The sequence below is a fragment of the Lepisosteus platostomus genome, chromosome 6 (assembly GCF_059453375.1).
Source record: "Lepisosteus platostomus isolate fLepPlt1 chromosome 6, fLepPlt1.hap1, whole genome shotgun sequence".
In the NCBI taxonomy this organism is placed as follows: Eukaryota; Metazoa; Chordata; class Actinopteri; order Semionotiformes; family Lepisosteidae; genus Lepisosteus; species Lepisosteus platostomus.
The window spans coordinates 63030685-63052266 of NC_142616.1; the positions used below are offsets into that span (position 1 = coordinate 63030685).

Genomic DNA, 21582 nt, shown 5'->3' on the forward strand with positions numbered 1-21582 from the left:
CTGTATTAATAAAATCTGGATTTGAAGGTTCCACATCAGATTGTATGGAGCATTTGCCTTTAAAATGAGTTTCTTTGTATTTCTGTTTTTGGTTGTACTGTACACATGCTCCTAAAAAGCACAGGTTTATGAGTACTAAGACTTTATGAACTACTGTAGGTACTTGTGTGTTCTCATATTACATCCTAGGATCAAATTGACAATCCTTCAGAAGGTCACCACTCAGCCTTTAATTACCTATTGATTACCAGGTCACTTGAGACTTCTTTTTATAAAGCACTTTGACAGTGGTCCTTCTGGTATTTCCTACCCTTTTATATATTTACATAAATTGTATTATTTATATAACGGAACGAGTAATAGGTTTATTCCATGCTGAAAAGAGAAGAAAGGAAACACAACATTTCGACTGTGGAGCCTTCTTCGGGTGTGAGGAACCCGAAGAAGGCTCCACAGTGGAAATGTTGTGTTTCCTTTCTTCTCTTTTCAGCATGGACTAAACCTTTACTTGTTCCTTTGCAGCCTACGCATGCTGACGCAGCTAACTATAGCAATTTTGTCATGCTTATCACTGCACTCAAGATTGATTCTATTACTGCAATATTGTTTCTAATAGATTTATTGCTAATAGACCTGTCATTCTAATTTGAGGTTGAGTTTTTAAATACCTGAAACTTCTAAAAATAGAATAGGCCTACTCAGATACTGAATTATTTGAAGTTCCAACCCCTAGCAATCCTGTGTCTTTAGAACATTTTCATCAGTACAGCGGTCAAACCATGTAATGGACTAATTACCTTGTAATGTACTATTATATGGTATTTTGTAGACTCATTACAATAGTAAATTAGGTTAAAAACAAGGTGAACTTAGCATCGGTGATCCCCAAGATACTTTTTTTTGTTCTTCTTCAGCTTATGTCAAGAAAAATTGGAATAGTCATGATTTGGAAGGCATGTGAATTCTTAACTGTATCATTCCAAAGTTGTGTCATCGTAAAAGAATTAACTGCACCAGAGGGAAAACCAGATCTAATAAAATCCCACATTTATTCTGGCACGTGGTAGGACTCGCTGCTGTAGGCCATCAGAATATTGTTGTTTTCATGAAATACATAAATAAAAAAGGGCAGAAAGGATATCAGTCTGATCACTCAGCTGGATAATTTGTTCCCCACGTGTTTGTTTCATGCTGTGACTTTGCTTAGGCTGGATTGACTGCTGTGAACCAGGGCAGTTTTCCAGTGCGACGTGCTTGTCAGTCCTCAGAAAGCCAGAAGTGATAGCCTTGTCTTGCACATTCTGTCTGCTCAGGCTGTTTTATTAATGCAAAATTGTCCACAAATCTGCCATCAGTGCCGTGTTACTGGCATTATCGATGACGCTCCTCTTTCTTAGGTGACCCGCAGACATCTCTAAACAAGCGTCTTTGAAGGAACACCTCATGTGAGGTTTTATCAATAGTATTCTAATTATTATTAGAACCTCTAATCTGTTGCCTTTACTGTAGGAAGCATAATCTTTGTTGCTTCAACATTGCAATTTGATTACCCTAGTTTAGCCTGCTTCCTTGTGTGAACAGTTTCTTTCTTTGCTGTTGTATTTTTCCCTCGGAAGAGGTTATACCTTTCATGTAACATTTTAAGCTCTTCTTTTAAATTATGTTGTCCCTGCTCTGCAATGCTATTTTAGAAATATAGGCTACATTTTACAATCATGATACACAGCTATAAAGTGGGGAGGGAACACCCTGTCAAACCCTTTTCTTAATCGTGGTAAGCCACACCCTATCAGTCACAAATGGCAGCATTTTACAAAATGATATTTCAGTGGACTTCCATCTTACTTTAGCCAAATGTAATTAAAATTTAGTACAGTTAGTAACAGTAAGTAACCTTACTGTTAATGAGGGCTTAAAGAGTCTTCTATCCCCTTATGAAGCATCTAAGATACAATATTGGGGAAATGATTCAGCATTATTTTGTGAGACTTTTAGTGACAAGTTAAATTGTTCTATGTAAAATCTGAAAGACACCTTACAGGGACCTGAAGCAGATGTGTGAAATGGCAATGAAAAAAGAAGCCTGTTATTTTATATCTGATCAAAGTGTGGAATGCAAACAAATTAAGTCTAAGCACAGAAATCATGGGAAGAGATGGTTCATTTCCATTCCTGTGTTGCATCTGCAAACTATTCTTCTAAATGTAAGTCACGTAATAAGCTCCAGTCAACTCAAATTAGCGGCAAGTGGCATTATCTTGAGACCAAACAATGCTGAGTGAATCAGCTTTTCTTGCAGGTGGGTTGCAGTCAGCATCTCTTTCCAAAGCCTGCTGTGAGACCTGAAGCATAAGGGATCCATGTTGAGACCTCACAGCGTCATGATCTAAAAGATGAAACAGCGTTTGTTAAGGGTGACACATTGTCTGAGGCATTGTCTGAGGCTTGAAAAATGTTTTTGGTAAATGGAACTATTATAAAGACATTTTAGTGTCATTACCCCCAATTCCTGGGCTGTGGCAATGAGCTGCGTTCATGGATTATTAGGGTGATCTGGATCTCTGGAAATGGTTTTGAAAGCTGAGTCTCGGCACCTAAAGAAATGGAAAACACAATGTGCTAACCAAGAAGACGCAAAGCAGGCTGACATGAAAGAGGTTCTGAGTTGTGTGCATGATTGTTCGAGTTTTTTTCCACTTAAATGTGTTGTGGATGAGCAGTTAGGGCTCTAGAATCAGCACTGGCAGGTTGTGGGTTTATATCCGAGGTGGGTCACTGCTGTAGTACATCTGGACACGGTCTTTCTGAAGATTCTTTCAGCAAAATGACCAGCTGCATAAAAGTATTTGGATACAATTTAGATTAATAAAACCACACAACAAAATGTTCTATTAGTATGTAGTACAGTGTTTTAACCAGTGTTGTTAAAACACTAGCTTAAGACATGTGTGACCAGTAGTAGTCGCTTTTATTTTAGCTTGAGATGAAATGACTCAAGTGAAATTGTTATACCCATTTATCTTGCTTTTTTGTCACGATCTACATGTCATCTTCCACTCTTTTCACAGAGGGAAGAGTGAAGCATTAATGGAAGTCCATTGGAGTGGCTACAAAACTTCCATCTAGGTCATGGGTCATGGGGATGATCTTTCCCAGACATAGAATGAAAACATTTAAACCAATTTAAAACCCGATACAAACCACTCATCTAGAAATGAGGGTTCCCAGTTCTGGTTCTGCAGGCCCACATACAGTACCTGCAGGCTTTCATCCCAGACAAGCTTGTTACTGAATTGAATAGTTAAATGAACTAACAAGTTGCTTGCATGGGGACCTTTCAACTGCTCCAGACTTGGAAGATCTCAAGTTACTTATGAAGTGGAATAGTTCACTTTAATCCTATTACTAGATCAATCAAGGGTTGCGTCGTGCAACTCAGGGCTGAGAGAGAAAGAAAACCAGCAGGGTGTTTGGGTCTGTACTCTGGTGTATTTTTACAAATGTTTTATTCTTCCTTCTGTGGGAGGAGCGGAAAATTATTCCCCGCTTATGATAAAAATCCTTCCTGACATTTTTCTGCCCCATTACTAAGCAGTTTTATACCAAATGAGTATCATGTCTTGGAGTTCCTTTGATTCACTATGTTTGCTGACCCTGACAGTGCCACATACAGTACGACAAATGTACTTCAAGCTTTAACACAAGCTGACAGAGACTTACTGTTGCAAAATATACACCAAAAATAAAGAATGAAATTCTGTCAAGTGTTATGACTGCGTTTTGTCCTGGAGAAGCAATTTTACTGTTTCTTTTGTTATATTTAAGTATTTCTAGAGGGTTTAATGTTGTAGCTGAGTATTGTGGCATTTTATAGTATTGCCACACTGATTTTGGAAGGGCTACTGAATCAGGCACCTCTGAGCAAAACCGAACAATAATGTTATGCAAGAAATACAGCTGTTCAATAACTGAATCGTTAAAGCAGAACAGGTTAGTTATTGCTGGAGTGGCGGCTGTTGTCAACTGAAAGAACATAGAATATTATTTATTTCATTGATAGTTTTGTGGATGAGATAAATGCATCAATAATTGAGTTGTCACATACAGTAGAGCTAAGTGGAATACTTACAGTAGGATTTTTGGCCCATGTCTGTTGTGGTTCGGGGCTATTAATGAGAGAGGTGGGGGATGGTTGAAATACTGGAAGAGCTGTAACCACTTCAAGTAGAATTTTTGTAGTGATTTGGGAATGAACGTCTGTGCTAATAGAAGGTACAGGATCTTCCTCTACGTTGGATTAGAACTCGTTTTACAGCAAAGTCAGACAAAGTACTGGTTGTTGATGAACATGGTAGTCTAGTTACGTGAGGTCTAATTCATAACACAGTTTTCTGAGAGAAAGGATAAGAAATAGCTTGTCCTTGTAAACTCTGCATGTTATAAAATGCACAGATGTTACCTGTCTAAAGAAAGTACTAAGCACCTTAAATCTGTGTTTTTTAATAAGATATATGGATGCAAACTTATAAGCACATTTGAGGACATTGAACTGTATCACATACAGGCCCATTTGTTAGGCTCATAGTCTTCTGCTTTTGAATTGCTTTGAACAGCGTTCTGTCATCAATTCCCAGAAGTAAACTTCAGGATACATTGATTATTTGACAGCTAAAATCCTCTGCAGAGTTGTCTGTAAATACTTTTTTAGAGCATTCCCACTTTGACAGTGCTCATAGTATTTGTTTCTTTTCTGTGGCAAACATTTGATATATTTTTTGTTATTGACAAAATCATGCAGTTTAAATTGTATCACTTTTGAATATTTTACAGCTTGTATATATATTATAGCCTATGGTGTTAATATGGTGATAATTTACTCATGCAGGGATGATACAGTACTTGACTTTTAGCAGCTGGCACTTTTCGTTGCTTATGGTTCTTTAATATGCAAAATAAAAAAGTCAAATGTTTTGCCTCAGAACTTTAGAAACTTAGATGACTCAAACCAATAATTGTATCTGAGCCACTTGCCCTAAACCTAATGAAACATGGATATATAAATGGTGTTTAAAACATTTAAATGTTTAATTGGTATTCTTCACAATAGGCTTTGTCAGAAATGTTAAAATATGCTCTACAATGAAAAATATGGTCGCTAATGGAGCATAACGTTATTAATGATGTGTATAAATTATTCGTTTTGTTTATACAAATAGGTCGTAAGGTTGTGCTGATACCTAGAATCTACATGCTGTTACTAAATTGCAAGATTTTTCTATATTTCGCAAATGTAAAGTAATACTTTTCTATGCAATGGTGCATTCACATTTATGAAAGCTATGGGATTTCTAAGTCTTGGTTTTTAGTCTTACCTTAGGTTGCAGTTGAAAGAAGTTGACATGATGCACATGATATTAGCAAGGAGCAATATGAACCTTCTCTCATCTAATGAACCTTTTGCTCCCTGTGTGCTATTACTGCGATATACCCATTGTGGTTTGCTTTCTTCGGAGAATTAAATAAACAATTTGCATTTAATTTAACAGGAATAAAGGGGCGTAACTCACTCAGTTCACTTTGTTAGGCTAGCTTTTAAGCCTTGCAGTAAAAGAAGATTTTAATTGCATCATTGTCTGTCGTAATGAACTCTGCAATACATTGCTGGTGGTGTTTGTCTTGTATTCCATGTTCATCTTAAAAAGAAATGAAACCCCGACCTTTTCATTAAATTAATGATTTTTTTAACGTATAATGATTTGAGAATTCATGCATTCTGCTAGCTGTAAGGCATGGATTGAAGTGCAGAATAATCTGTGTTATTTTGGCCTGCATTACATCAGTCTACATCAGAATCTCAGCAGTGGTGCTATATAATCACTGCTATCGGGAGCAATTACCCTCCCAAAGAACAATGACTTAAAATTTCTTTCTTTCTTAAGCTTTTTATGTTTGACTGATTGTTTATTGAAATACTTGCTTTTCATGGTAGGATGTAACTCTAAAGACACCACTCTTACAAACTCCGTATGTTGATGAAAAAGTTCGAGACAGATCTTCCAGTGGTCCCTAGTTGTATGATGGTAGTCTCACACTCAAGGTTTCTTAGATTGTTTAAACGTTTCTCTCACCATATTCTACAAAATAATTTCGACAAACTCCAGCAATAATAACAAATATCAAACTACATACATTGCATCTTGAGTCTTTTAAGCATATTCCTCTCTGGACAAAAGGACAACTGGGGCAAAGCTGAAATGCACCCTGTGAAAGAAACAGAGCTAGTATGAGGAAAACTGGACAAGCCTGAGTGTTGCTGGCTTTAGCTGTGAAGCTGGAAATAGCACGCTTCTAACTTTCTGAAGAAGGCCAGTAGATCATACACATCCACATCAGAATCTGGAAAGGTGTGCTTGTTCTTAAAATTGGGTTAGAAATCGCACATTAACTGCAGACACCTTTTACTGGATGGGGAATCCATTTCATTAACAATTAACAGGTATTTCTAAGGGAGGAGGAGGTATATTTGGTCATTGCGATACATACTGTAGTGTACCTGGAAAAAAGTGGAGACAGAATGTGCAGCCTGGACATACACCATTCTGTCCTGCACTGGGGGAGAATATTTTTATTAACTCAGATGTTTCATTAGTTTGTTCCTACTCCTTTACAAGAAGTAAGCGAATGAACTGTAAAACCATGTTGCTTTTATCATTAAGCATGTGTTAGGTGTCAAACACGTCATGGACTTTAATATACAGAATTACCAGCTAGTAGCAAGGATGCACCCAGTTGTGATTTAATGACCTCAGATGAAGAGCCAATCAGTAAAATACTCTGATAATTCTTGTCATACTGAACACTAAAACCTAATGCAGAAGTATGAATGCAGCATTTATACTTCCTTGTTTCCCTTTGTGTGCTTCTGTAAACCGTACTCTGGTTTGAAATGTACCTTGTATGGAGAAAAGTGTGCTGAAGATTTCTCGCTTTTACTTAGATGGCCAGCTGTCAGCATGACTGGTGTTGATTAAGTTCATTTAAAATCTGTAAAACATAGAAACAAATGGGAAACACGCTGATTCGTGATTTGCTTTTTTTCTTCTTCCAACTGCAAGTTGAATCAGACATTTCTCCCCATCTGCAGCAAAGAAAGTTACAGGATCTGCCCTTATTGGTTTGGGAAGAAGACGGACTGGATTCTTGCCTCTAAATGAGTGCCAGAAGAGATAATAATCCGAATGGAAACAAATAGAAGACAAAAAAATCAAAAACCCACCATACTCTCTTTAATGTGGATGCCCACTAATACTCTTTTTGCAGATATGCCTTTCATACCTTCTGGTACATTGTGTGGTGGTGTTATAAGCCCGGTGGCTTTTTTGAATTAAGACTTTTTTCTTCACTAACCCAGCCAGATCCTTAACGGCAGTTTGCAGCTGACAATCTGAGATAATTTTGGAAGTGTTGACAGGAGTATCTTCCAAGATCCTTTTGTTCTGATTTGCTCAGGGGCAGGAATGTCTAGTATGAGTCGCTAACTGAGGTTCCCAAAATGTTTTAGGATGAGCCTGCTTTCTTGGTGTATGGTATGCCTGATGTTCTGTGTTGAAAATGACGATGAACAAAATTGCTATACAAATTCATTACTGTTTCCATCAGCTTTGTTTCTGCTGTGCCCCCAGTCATTTCTAATTGTGTCCTGTGCAAGACTTCCTTATAGGAAATCCTAGGAGATCCTTTTCATCCATTAAGAAGCCTCAAAATGTGTAAATTAGTTTTAAATTCTGTTGGGATTGTGTTTTGGGATTTTCTTCTTTTAGAGAATTCATTTTAATTTATTTTGAGATGCCCATTCTCTTGCTGCTGGCTATTTTTGGTTTTGCTAATTTAAATAGAATGAACTGATCTTCAGACCCATCTTCCCTTTGTAAATTATCAGTCTTTTTAATTAGGAATTCACTAAGGGTTGGGGTGAGTTTTGGTTACAATGGAATCCAAACAAAGTAATGAATAACAGTCCAGAAATAATAACTCTTCAGAAGTCTAGAATTTTACAATTTATTTATTATTTTTTCTGACACTCCTCTGTGTTTCAGGTTGAGATTACAGAGTACCATGACAAGTATCCATTATCTAGAGTACTGGTTTCCAGTCCTAGTCCTGTATCTACAGTATATCTTACTGAGCTGTAAATCACTGTTGTTAATTGACATCCTTTAATTGATCTTGTTTTGACTGCCTCTGTAGGTTTTGTTTTCACAATGTCAACATACATTTAGGAAGTCTCTTCTCAACTTGTATATTGAGTGTCTGTTTTTTTATTTCTGGCTGAAGAGTCACTTGATGAGTGATCAATTTACAGTATGATGAAGACACACAAATGAAAATGACAATGTATCAAACATTCCAGTTGGTCACATTTCGGTCAGCACACCTGAAAAAAGGGCTGTTCTGAAACTCAGAAACCAGTAAAGGGTAGATATAAATTTTAAATCCTGTTCGATTTTTAAGAGCTCAAAGCAAATTTAAAAGCCTCCAGTAGAAACTGGAAAACCATTATCTTGTGAAGAACTCAGCTGGAATGAAAAAAAAAAACAGGAGACACAAGGGTCAGCTCAGGACCAAGGCTGGGACCATTGAACTGTATCATATTGTCCACATTTTTCTCTATTTAAAGTGAACTGTTGAGACGTGGAACTGAGAAACGTGAACCTTAGCTCATTTTCATACTTATTCAAAGGGAAACGTTGTTTACTGTTCATTGTTCTTCATTTTTTGAAAAATAGCATGGGCAATGTGATCCTGTGATTGCACATACCACAACAAAGGCTTAAATTTAATTGACACTACTGTACTACAATGACATTTCTGTAGTTTATGGAAAATAATGGAGAGATTTGAATAAAACTTTGGATTTTTAGGTAAAAAAAAACCTGAAGAAATGAAGATTTTGCATGTCGCAAGTATTTAAAAAATCTGTATGAAAATTCTTCAGGGCCACAATGCTTGTTGTCCACTAAGACTGAAACCAAAATCTTCAATCTTAATATTTATTTCATGTGTTGCAGTGTTGTAAATAATGTACAGTATGTGGACATACTACTTTGAGAGTGTCAGTTCCTTTTTGGAAGGTACATATGGCCATGTACCACGCACTGAAAAGTGAACGTTACATTCTAAATATAGGATAAACCCGGTTGTCTCTATTTTAAGACAGTGCTGCTGGTGAGAGATCTCCAGCTCTCACGTAAAGGGCATGGGAAGTCCTTTTTCCAGCTCAGTAAGGACCTTGAATATTGACAGCATGCTTCTGTATCTCATTTTGCATGAGATACATTTGTGAACGGGGGGTGTTTAGCTCTGTGTTCTGAATTAACTTTTGCTGTAATTCATTACTCACCTACAGTGATATTTCAACTACGTCTGGCCTCTGCTCTTCCTTATTGCAGCTTCAGAATGAATAAACCCCTGTGAATGAGATGTTACTGATTTTGTGAATTTATTTGAATGCAGAATTTCTTTTTCTAATATATTTGAGCGATGGAGACGTATTCATGCCCCTAGAGTGTTGCTTTCTTTTTTTTACAGCAGGATAAAAAAGAATAAATGGACTTAAACTGCTTGGTAGCACATTTTATCAGCAATCCTGTTACTTTGTGCTGTGCTTATCGAAGACAGACGGGTGGAATTTGATAAAAATAGCTGTGCAATCCATTATATATTGTCCTGTAATGATTTTGAGGGACAGATTATTTTGGATTTAGAGGATAATGTTGAGGGTTGTCTGTGAAAACATTGCAGTGGCACAAGCTGTGCAGCTGTTGAGACTACAGTGTTAAAGCTACAGTAGAGAACTGGTTCACTCTCACTCTTGTTCCCCCGACTCTTAAGATTGTCCAAATCCAAGAAATACGGCTGAAATCAAACGATACAATCTCTTTTACTTTGAAAAAAACTGGCAATTATTTAACTGTGGTCACCTGTTGTGAAGGGTTTACTGCAGCTGTTCTGTACTGCCCTTATGTGATCTCATGGAGCTTAGATTTGACTTGGTTGTAAGTATGCAGGACACCACTGTTTCTTTCATAATGTCACAGGAAGAGCTCCAGCTGAGAGTTGCTTGCTGTCTAGGCCTCAAAATGTGTTTTCCCATGACAAATACATTGTCTCTATGGAAAAGTGTGATCTGGCTGTGGTGACTGTTTATAGTACCGAAGAACACAGGATGTTTATGTAAATTATCTGATACTTTCACACACGTTTTAGAGTAAGTACTATTTATTTTTTTTTCTGTTCAGCATACAGATTTGTTGCAGTGTTGAGTGGTGTTAACTCTTTTTGTTGTTCAGGGACTACTCCTGAAATGTTTGCTCTGCAGTAAGTGAAGGTTTATTTTTTGTTGTCCTGTGCCCACAACTCAAACTACATAATGCATATCTTGAAAAAAATGTGTGTATTGTGTTGGGACAAAGTACTTTAATTGTGGGTAGCATTTTTTTTTTTTGGCAGATACTGAGCTTTCTGTAGTTTAAAAAAATAGTTAAGAACAGCAAGAGTACAGTACATTCATAGCCCTAGTGGAGAAATTGGAAGAGAAGCTGATTAATTCCATAATGAAATAATGAAAGTGAAGTGATATCTAGGCATAGCACAGTTATCCGGAAAGTGTTTTTGTACAGCTCTAGGGCCTGTTAATACAGAATAATTACTATAGCTGTCATTTATAATACTTAAATGGTAGCAAAATGCAGAAATTAAATGACATATATTTAGTGAAGTTGTTTGGTCTGTTAATTCATTTTTTGGAGATTGTTTTATCTTTGAAACAGTGCAGAACAGAGACTGTCTGGTTATTCTCAAACTTCAAGAGTATCTTTGCACATCAGCAGTACTAAATTAAGAACAAAATGTTTTTCATTCAGAGTTAACGTACATGGAAAATCTTGAAGTGAGCCCATTAAGTCTTAAAATGGAAAATAAAATGTATACTCTGTGCTTACGTGATTGTGGGAACATTTGCTTTAACAATACTGATGCCAAGTTCAGAGACACTTAGGGGGTAGGAAACACGTGGGAAGATCCAGTTCAAAATTTCAGATATGAAGTCAATCAGGATTTGTTTCTTTTTTAACATCTGCAAATATTTATATATTTATAATATACTGCAATATGCTGAAACATTGTTATGATTCTTGTAAAAGTGTGGTTTTGGCTTGTTCACTATGCATGTATAGTACTAACAACATGTTGTCTCCTCTATACTGAACTGTAAAACTGTATGTTGGTTTTTGACCTACATAAAACTATAGGATTCATCCGGAAGTACTTGAATGTAGGACACTGCATCCATGCTTATTCTAAGAACTAGAATTATTCATTAAGAAAGTGTGTGCCAGCTCTCTGTTTAGGTGTTATTAATTGTTTTGTGTTTGCTGCTAATACACCCTGCAACCACCTGAAGCTAAGCAGGTTGGAGCCTGGTCAGTGCCTGGATGGGAGACCTCCTGGGAAAGCTATTACCATTTCTGAACTGGCTCCATCAGTCTGCTCTCCTCCCCACTGAGAGCTGGTGCGTGGGGAGTGTACTGCACACTCTGGCTGCCGTCAGAATATCCAGGCGGGGCTGCACATTGGTGGTGGTGGGGGGGAGTCCCCATTACCTGTATATAGTGTAAGGAATTTGTATTAATTATTAAATATAGTGAAAAAAACAACTTTCAGTGATTTCTGTTTAGATATGAATCAAGCTTGAGAAATGTGCATTCATGAACATCACATCCCAGCAGTAAGCAAAAAGTAGTTTAGGATTTTTCTGTTTCATCATTCTAAAACTGTCTTGTGTGTTTTACAGAATAACATTGAACACGTGGGAGGGCTATATCACAATTGCCACAGAGAGTGGCAATGTTTCTTGTTGTACGCTTACAAGTATAATAATTATTGGAAAATAAAAGACAAAAGTAATTAAAAAAAATTATGCAGCTGCTGAATTATTTTGGGATTGTCCTTTATAATATTAATATTGTGTTTAGTCCCATTGGTTCCTCTCTTTTTTATGTTTAAGTTAGTAATTTGTGGGGAAAAAATATATCTTGACGACATGAATTTGAAGTTCTGATTGCATGTATATACTGTAGATTGCACGTACATCTGTACATAGAAGTAATAGAAGAAAATAAGTTTTAATTTTTTTTTGCTAGAGTTTCAGAGATCGAACACATTCGTGTTCTAGTTTCAGCATCATGTGACTGACACAGCTAGTGATGGTTTCTTGAGCTGATTTAGAGGAGTTGGCTGAAAATGTGGCCAGCCATTCTGCTACATTACATTGCTGTAGGCTATTGGTATGCCTGCAGTATGCCATCAGTCTAAACAAACTTTTTGGCACAGTAAATAACTATCCCCAGACTCACACTTTGCAACCTAGTCAAACATAGTCAACTCGTGTAAACCAGGTACCGATGGAGATGAGAATATAAACTATATTTTCCTCTCAAGGTGCATGCATTTGTAAGATCAAGTTTACAATAAGAAACAGAAATTATATTTAAATTACATTTAAAAGCAGAACTCAAATGGGAAGAATCCTATACTGTACATGTTCAAAAGTATGGAAATAACAATAAAAAGAGAAAACATATATGTGAGATAAAACAATGCATTTTAAGTTGTGATTTTAAAACACCAATGGACTTATAGTCTCTGAAGACTGAGGAGAGAATACTTCAGTTTTAGTGCAAGTGGTAATGTTCTTATTTCATTGCAGCTGTTATCAAGCTTTGATTCCTGTTGATGATGAATGATTAATGGTGATATGCATCTTCCACTGATTTTAGGTGTATTTTAAAAATATATTTGGAAACCATTTTATAAATATCTGTGCTGGCATTGCTTTTTGCTCTGTTTATAGTATTGTAGGTATTAAACGAGTGGGGTCATTGATGATAGTGATGTTGATGATCCAGTACCATCCGTGTTATGTGATTTTTATGAGGTATCATCTGATCTTTACTTTTGGGGGAAATGTACAGTAAGTTGTCCAATCCATGACACACTGAATCGACAATAACGGAAAATCTTGGCTCCATCAGATAGTAGTTTCTTACATTTTGAGCAATGGAAAATACTGCCCAGTGGAAAGAGCCCTTATAGTCATGAGAATAAATAACTTGATAATGATAATGGCAGACTCAAAAGAACAGCTTAAAAAGACATTAAAGTGCCCTACGAGATATTATCGATGAAGTCATGCAGACAGGAGTGGGACATATAAGAGAACTGCACACAACCTTTAAAATGTGTCAACTCACTCCAGGGGTTGCTCGTTTCAATTATTGTACATAATTAATTGGCTGTTTATAATAATTACATAAGCGAGAAAATGGCCCCCTTGGGAGGCTGTTCGGTGCTTCCTGTCAAATTGGTTTATATGCTTTTGGGAGCCCGCATTTAGGTGACTGCAGGAACACATTAGCATGTCATGTGGTCCAGCGTGCTTTCATCATCTGATGTGCTAACAAACTGGCATTTTTAATCTAAATAGATACTTCAGGAAGCAGCTTTGCTGTATACGGTTGGATCTTCACTTCACGTCCATTGTAAGGGACTTGCAAGGGTGAAAGATTTCTTCATGTAAGATCTCATGTGCACTACTGGGGGAATTCCTGTTCTCTTTCCATCGGAGTTCGATTGTATAGATGTTTGGAATTTCATCTTTATTTCTTGACCTTATCAGGCCTAAAGTTAATTAGCTTGTTCGTTGTCACTGTTGTTAAATGTTCTGAAGGCTTTAAGATTCATCTGGATGTAAAACAAAGTCAATACAAACGTAATTGGATGCCCATTTCTGAAAGTAGAGAATAATACACTAAGCCTTTTACAGTTTTGGTGTCTGTAGAAAATGCCTTAGTGACATTTCAGTTAATCTGTCTTTTTGAAATACTTTGATTCACAAGCTATAGTGATTTATTTTGTTTTTTTCAAATTCTGTACTGCTAACTGGCTTTTACAAGTCTACAAATGTGTACTTCCTTAAAAATGTATCATAACAGCAGTGTGAACACCTTAAAGCCTGGATTCATCAGATCTCGTAAGCTAAGCATGGTTGGATGTCGATATTGGGCTGTGGGACATCTTAGAAAGTCATATGTTCTCATACAGACAAACCACTTGAATGCAAGTTACAAAAAAGTGCTTTCTGGGACCTTGAGACATAAAGTATTTCTCTGCTTTAATAGAGCCCTATCATATTTTTCAGAAAAGATTAAGGGGGTGTTAAACCATTCATTCATCCGGTGTCATAAAGTTTCTTATCCTGCTGAGGGATGCAGCAATCTATAACTGATCCTGAAAATGTAGGGCACTCAGTTGTCAGTGAAGGGTATCGACTTTGAGCTGTATACAGTACATATGAAGATATTTCCAAGCCCTCTGGATTTAAAAAAAAAAAGATCAAAAGAAAAAAAGAAGTTGTAAAGCATCATTCCATAGGAAATAAATAATATACTCTTACTGAACTATCATATCCCCACTTGGTATTGTTTCATATATATGTGAGTGCTTCTTTTAATTCTTTAATACATAATTATTTGACTCAGATCCAGCCGCACACATTGAAAGGTTAAGTTCTTTTGTTAAATATCTCTGAGGATTAACTACGTTCAGTTTGAAATAACACCCTCCCTCAGAAGGGCAAGCCTTGTTTTATGGGTATTGTAATATATTAGCCACCCCAGAGTTTGTGTAAAGATCTTCTGGAAACATGCCCAGGAGCCTTTTTCCGAGATACGTTTTGTCCAGTTCCAGCTCTATCGGTGCTACTACTTATTAGCCTTAGAGTCAATGTTTGCTTTCACAAAGAACAATAAGGAATCTACAGATTGCTTTTTTCTTTCTCTAGTCTACATTAATTAAAGCTTGCCAGTATACAAACACAAATGCACATTTATAATTGGGTTGTGGCTGGTAGCCATCAGATATTCTAAAACTGACAGGCCATTCATTTTAATAAAAAAATATCCATCTAACCTTCCAAAGCTAGTACTGTAAGCTTTTCATTTATTATTTGGAATGAAGTCATCAAAGTAAAATTCCCCCTGGGACAAGTCCGCTCTTAAAAGCACAAAGTTCAGATATACTTTGAGGTACAGGATTTCAGTGCATTAGCTGATCTATAGTCATTACCGGGAAGCACTGAAGTATTTCAGGAGAGTATGAACTTCACAAATGTGTTTGGATATAAGCACCTCTCTAGAATTACAGTAAAAAGGAGAAGCAAGCAGTTGGGTTGTTTTCATAAATGCTAGATAAATAGGATGTACAACAAAGATACTGTATAGTTATCCTTGTGTAATTCTCTGGTTGACACCAGATGTGTCATAAGTACTTTTGGGATTTTAACCACATACTGTAAAGAGTTTCAAACTCAGTTCCTGAAAGGCCTACTACAGTATCTTCAGGCACTCTGTGTTACATAGCCTAATTTTTAAAATGAACAGCAGAATTACAATACAGTACTCCTAACTAGGCTCTAAGGTATTTTATTCTATAGGCAGCTGTGCCTTTTTTACTGTACAGTACGTTTTGAGTAATCCACTCTAAAAGGCATTAAGAAAAATTACATTTATATCTAAGTAAGAAAATGACTAGGCAAATCATTTAATCAACTTCTCAGGTTGGAACAAAACACAGAGGACTCTAGATCCTGGCAGGCCATTTACAAATCTTAGAGTAAAACCTTTTACAAGTTTTGAGGTTTTTGCAAACGTTGATTATCTACTGTATGTAAAATTAAACATGGCCTTGTCGTAGTGTTTATTGGAACTGTTTTTGTACTAGATAAAGTACTGAAGATAGTTTTCTGAGATTTCCTAACCAAACAATGCTGTGTTATTATTCCAATTTAATTTACTCTGTATGTGTTCTTGCTACCATAATAAGCAAGCATTTGAAGTACACCAGTACTGTGATCTGGAGTGTTACCAGTACAAATGACAGTATATCTTTAATTTGCAAGATTCAAATCCTTCCTGTTTTTATTTTATACCCACTTAATTTGGATTTGCCAGTTTAACCTAAGTCTCAGTTTGCAGCTACAAACTGCAGTACTTCATGGAGAGAATGACAAAGGCCAGACAGGCTCCTCTTACAGTATGTGCCCAGCCATTAGGTCATTCATCTTTTAACATGCAGCAAGCGCCTGACAGGCGAATCTGCAGCTATTGGAGGTGCGTCTCTCCCTGACATCACTGCCAGCCTGCAGGTGCCCATGAAGTCTTAAGAAATGCAATTTTGTCAGGAGTCAGGAGAATCCTGGCCAAGTAATCCCAAGTAATGGATCTTTACAAATTAGTCAATTCTGCCTGGGAAACCTGGTCACAGTCCACTAGTGATGTGACCCAGACTAGAATATGCAAGTTCTAGGTCATTGAGCTCCACCAGCAGTTTGAGAGAGCATTTTCAATGTCTGAACCACTAAGGAGTCCCAGAGTGGAGTGATTTCTTTCTGTAAATCTTGGGGAACAGGACAACAGGCAACATGTTGCCAAAAAATGTGGCACATTTAACCATCAAGATTCAAGCCTTTGTCTAGTACATTTTAGTGTAATGCTTCACTCTGTATTAATTAAAACTTAGCCTTAGGTTTACAAAGGCTTATGCATTGATTTGACTTATAATGAGGAAATAGGCAAAACATTCCTGTCCTGTGTTCTTTATTTTTGTTGTTATTGATCCTGTCATGAGAAGTCTGTAGCTAGTCTCATTTTAAAAGACATCCTTGAGACATTGAAAATTGCCTGCAGGTGATCAAGGAAGAATAGCAGGATGTCCATGTGGACAGAAAAAGCTGTCATATTTTATCTTCACAGGTTAAAGATAACCTCTACACAGCATGAAGCACTCAAACTGTGAAACATGGTGTGAACAATCTTCACAGTAGGCATCTTTGAAAAATAGTGTGCAATGTGACTTGCTTTTAATTTTTTTAATGTAAATGTTGTATGCATTATGAGCTATAGAATGTGCTTCTGTCATGAAAGGCATCATATCTAAGGCATACCATATGCCTCACCATAAAGTGTTTAAAAATTAATAATTTACACTAATTGCAATTTAAAAGAAGCTGTTAAGGTGTATGTTGGTGTAGTACCTTTTAACTTGACCAGACTTTCCTTTGTTGTGTTTAAGCAGAGTTCCACAATGGCTTTATTGTGAAGTTAAGTGGCCCATGTGGTAATGACTTCATTGAATAACTGATGGACGTGCAAGCATCTCGATTTTAGGATAAAAATGAATTTCAGATTGAACTTGATACAATTTGGTATTGGATGATGAACAGAAATTTAAATAAAACATTGAAAAAAGGTTGGTTCAAAATGGATTTTAAAGTTATCTTGAATGTTGTCACATACCAGTTTTTCAGAAAAAACACATCTCTCATTTTATGGTCCAACATTGAAACACAGATCCAGTATTGAGTGCAGAGCATAGAACTACTTAAATCATACTTGGATTCGATTTCTAGCACAGTAGTTTAAATTATTTACGGTAGTTGCATATTGAGTTGTTTGTTCTGTATGGTTATAAAGTATGCCTGTTTCTCTGATATTATATTATCTTTGGTTTCAGTCATTTTCATTGTATGATATGATAGCTTCTGCATAGATCCATAGGTCTTATCTTTGTAACATTTTTATACCAGAGAACTCAACCTGTCAGCTTAAGAGTCTCAGAAGAATACAATGTTCTGTGAATTTTCTCAGTTTTGTTGAACAAGCTTACTAACCCTGAGTTTTCCTGAGAGACTTTTTTTAATCTTTCTGCCCTTTTGTTTTTTCTCTCACTAAAGAGTTCCACTTACTCCTACTTTGTCACAGCAATTAAAAACATAAAATGCCACTACAGAACATTACCAATGACACTTCCTGACTAAAATGTGTTCTTGCAGCACTTTATCAAACTTCTTTATGTTAAAGAATGTCAAATATTTCATTTAGGTTTTATACCACATTGCAGGAAAGTGATATTTAGACTTTTTTTATTTCATTTTATGTTTGGTTTGCTAACTTTTTTTGAATGCTTTGTAACAATAACAGTTGATTGCCTACTATTGAGCATAAGGAGGAAACAGAGGGCTGTGTACTTGTGAAGATTTTTGAAATGTTAAGATGTTCTGCAGTAATTAAAGACATCAACATGGAAGAACAAATGTATTTATTGTGCACTGAACACGCAATACTACACGGCAGTAACTGAACTGTACTGTGACTGTATCTAAAACTAAGCATTGCAGGACTATATGACTGTACAACATTGTGTTTTCTTTCCTGAAGCTCCCTTTTATAAGGGAGATGCCACCTGCTCATCCTCCCTTGCAGAAGCTCACTAGGGGATCCTGTCATCCATTACTCAAGAAGGGTGCCCTTGCTTTGACCGTGAGATGCAGTAGCTATACTGCAGGGGACTTTTCAAATGCATGTCACAGAGTGTGGACTGGCTGATTGCAGATCTGTGATACAGCAGGCAGCCCTGGTTAGCATTCATCACACTGCTTCACCTGCTGCTGTTTAATCATACACTCTATTGTCATTTAAGCTGCCTGGTACAAGCCAGCTTTCAGCAAATGTGCAGAAATTGATCTGCGCATGAATTGGGGGGTGGAGGGGCGGGGGCGGGGGCGGTGGTGAAGGGGGCTGAAGAATAAATCAGAGGAAACTCTTAGAAACCAGTCTGATTCTACTTATACATTAATGCTGATAGCCGGACAGCCAGAGAGCTTCAACGAGGAATTTGAATCCTGATATTTTTCTTCCGTTTATTTAAGATATTGTTCTCAGAACATTCTTGTTTTTCTTAAGGGGACATACAGTATATATATATATTTTATCTTGTATGTTAGTGGCGAAAGTATAGATCCTTGAAGGTGTTCTGTGTAACAATGTTGCTATTCAAAAATAAAATAAACATGAATACAGCACTTTTTTAAACAAGGCCGGTTTTCGTTTAGTTGGTCACTAGTCATTGACTTACTGTTGAGAATATGGAGTATAATGATATGGTGATCTGTAGGGAATATCTGCTTGTATGCAATAATACTGTCACCCTGACCTCTCTAGATGTGTATTAAGACTTCTCAAAGTTGCTTTTAGAAAATGTTATATTTTAAGGTAGAATGGGTACAGCCTTTAGAGAATACGTGCCATTATTTATTGCAAGACTGATGTATATCCTTGGCAAATCATATCTGGGTCAAAGAATATGTTTTGTTTCAATTATGTGACAGTGACTTTATAAGGTGGGGCAAAAAAATGTGTACTTTTGTATCAGCAGTACACCAACCTGCAATATACACCGTGTTTGCTTGAGCATCTAAACCTGCACACACTTTATAGGCAAATGCATTGCCAGTTATTCAAGCTCTGTCTTGTGAATAACAATACTGTCAGGAAGCGTTTTTCAGGACCCTATTCAGACGATAGAATCCGGAAGGGAGTGCAACACACACGGGGAAAAGAGGACTAGGAACCGGGCTGGTAGACGAACAGGGGGGCGTGTCGACGGTGCGCTGGCGCTCGGGGGGCGTGGCCAAGGCAAACGAGGCTAAAAGGAGTCCGTAGGGAAAGCCAGGGCAAGCAAAAGGTCCAGAGCCTGGTAATCCATCCATGACTGACACAGACCCAGATAGTCAGGACGCCGTTGCGAAGCCAATGCCATCGGTCTACTCCCGGACTCGCGGGTAGGCGGGCTTCCGGGCTATTCTCCAAAGCAGAGCCCAGATTGGTAGGAGCGTCTGGCTTTTATAGGGAGGGGCTAGAACAGGAGGCAGGTGGAAAATCCACACAAACCTGGAAGTGCCCTTAAGAGGAGGGACTTACGATTGTGACAAATACAGAAGGAACCCTGTATATAATGTAGATGAACTACTACCTGGATTGTATTCAGGTATATTTAAATTATAAATGATTATTAGTGCTAACGTGTTTCCTATTTTTTAATTTTATCACCATTGTTTATATCCAATCTGGAATCCCTGTTTGTTTTGCTGCTTACACTAGCTCACTGCTGCAGTTCAGTAGTGGGACCATGATGCCCTGTTACAGCACTCTGCCACGATGCCACCTGTCAGAGCCATTTTTTTTTCCACACATACAGTAGCAGGTTGTTACTGCCTTGGAGAAAAGACAGTACTGATTGGAGGTCCAGTTTTATAGAAGGGTGAATGTTGTTGATTTGTGAAGCCAAATTTAGTGCAAATTAATTTGGTTAATATGAATGGCTGATAATCCACTAAAACCTTTGAGAACTCTTTGCAGTTGGAAATCTAGACTTTAAGGATCCATTTTTTTTCTCAAGTGATTTGGAGCTGTGTGTCACATTTGTTTTCTTTTATCTTTTATGTTGGCATGTTTTTGTCGTTTTCCGAACGGACACAAAGGTACAAATGTAAATGAACGGACTTGCACATGTATTTCATTGTTCTTGAAGGGAGTAATTTATTTTAAAAAACATACAGTACTTAACTAGGCTACAAACAGCTGTCTAACACAAACATAGCTGTTACCAAGAAATAATAAGGTGCTCACAAATGGCTCCAGTATATTTTTTATATGATCTTCTTTAGTCAACATCTTGTTGACTAAATGTTTGTGTAAAGTATAAACTCACCACAGTGTTGCCATAGCCAAGGAGAATATGAAATAAAGAAGAAAGTGAGTGTTCATCCAGCTGTGAAATTTCTTCTGACAGTTGAATATGCATTCATCCTTTAGGCAAACAGCAGATAAAGCATCTGAGAAACAGGGATTGCACATAATATTAATATTGTACTATACTATTGCAGTATTGAAATTAGGATTATACTTCAGTTTTCTGTCTTAATTCTTAATGTAGTTAATGTTTTCATAAATGCAACACTTAAGGGTTGTTATGTTATGTGTTATGTGACTTGAGAGTTATATCTGTGTTTGGGCTCTGAAGTTGCAGGCATGAAAGTTTTTTTTTAATGTTACCAGTTACTTTTTCACACCTTGGCTTGCTGCTACAATCTCTGAAACCTGCAAGACACGTCTTTTAACATGGTGTCACAGGCAACACAGCCCTAAATCGGAGGTTCAGTGCCGATTGGAGGATAGGTGCATCAGTCACATTCAGCACAGCAAGCCTGTAATCACCTAGGACACCACTGGGGGCACTGTTGCCTTATTCCACCTTACCCTCTGCGAAACGCATCCAGATTTGCATGGAATCCATGATCATAGAACTCAATCTACCATACCTTCACTGGTTGGGCTACAAGGGAGGCAGAGGACAGTGTGAAATTACAATCAAAGCAATGGCCCTGAACTTGTTTTTAAGTGAAACGATGTGTTGGCATTAGCAACTGGGTAGTGGTCCTTCGTTTTACTGACTTAGATTTCTGTCGCAATGTCTCCTTCATCCATTCACAAGAACAATATGGTAAAATGTAGTATAATTATTTGGCACAAAGAGCCTAAAAACAGAATGAGTGCTTTAGAAAAACTCAGATATTGTATTTTATCATGATTCAACTTAAATTGGGAGAAGTTCAACCATAGGCCTTTA

General features: G+C 37.1%; 1 protein-coding gene across 2 annotated transcripts in view; it reads left to right on the forward strand.

Moving 5' to 3' along the window:
* atp2b2 (ATPase plasma membrane Ca2+ transporting 2) overlaps positions 1–21582 on the forward strand; it is a 171729-nt gene that overhangs the window by 14714 nt on the left and 135433 nt on the right. The window contains exon 1 of one of the 2 annotated variants that reach the window (XM_088636815.1): positions 10250–10267. The exons of the other annotated variant lie outside the window; for it this stretch is intronic. The gene's annotated coding sequence lies outside the window, so the exon portion shown is untranslated. Of the gene's footprint in view, positions 1–10249; positions 10268–21582 lie in introns of those variants that run through there. 2 annotated transcript variants of the gene reach the window in all.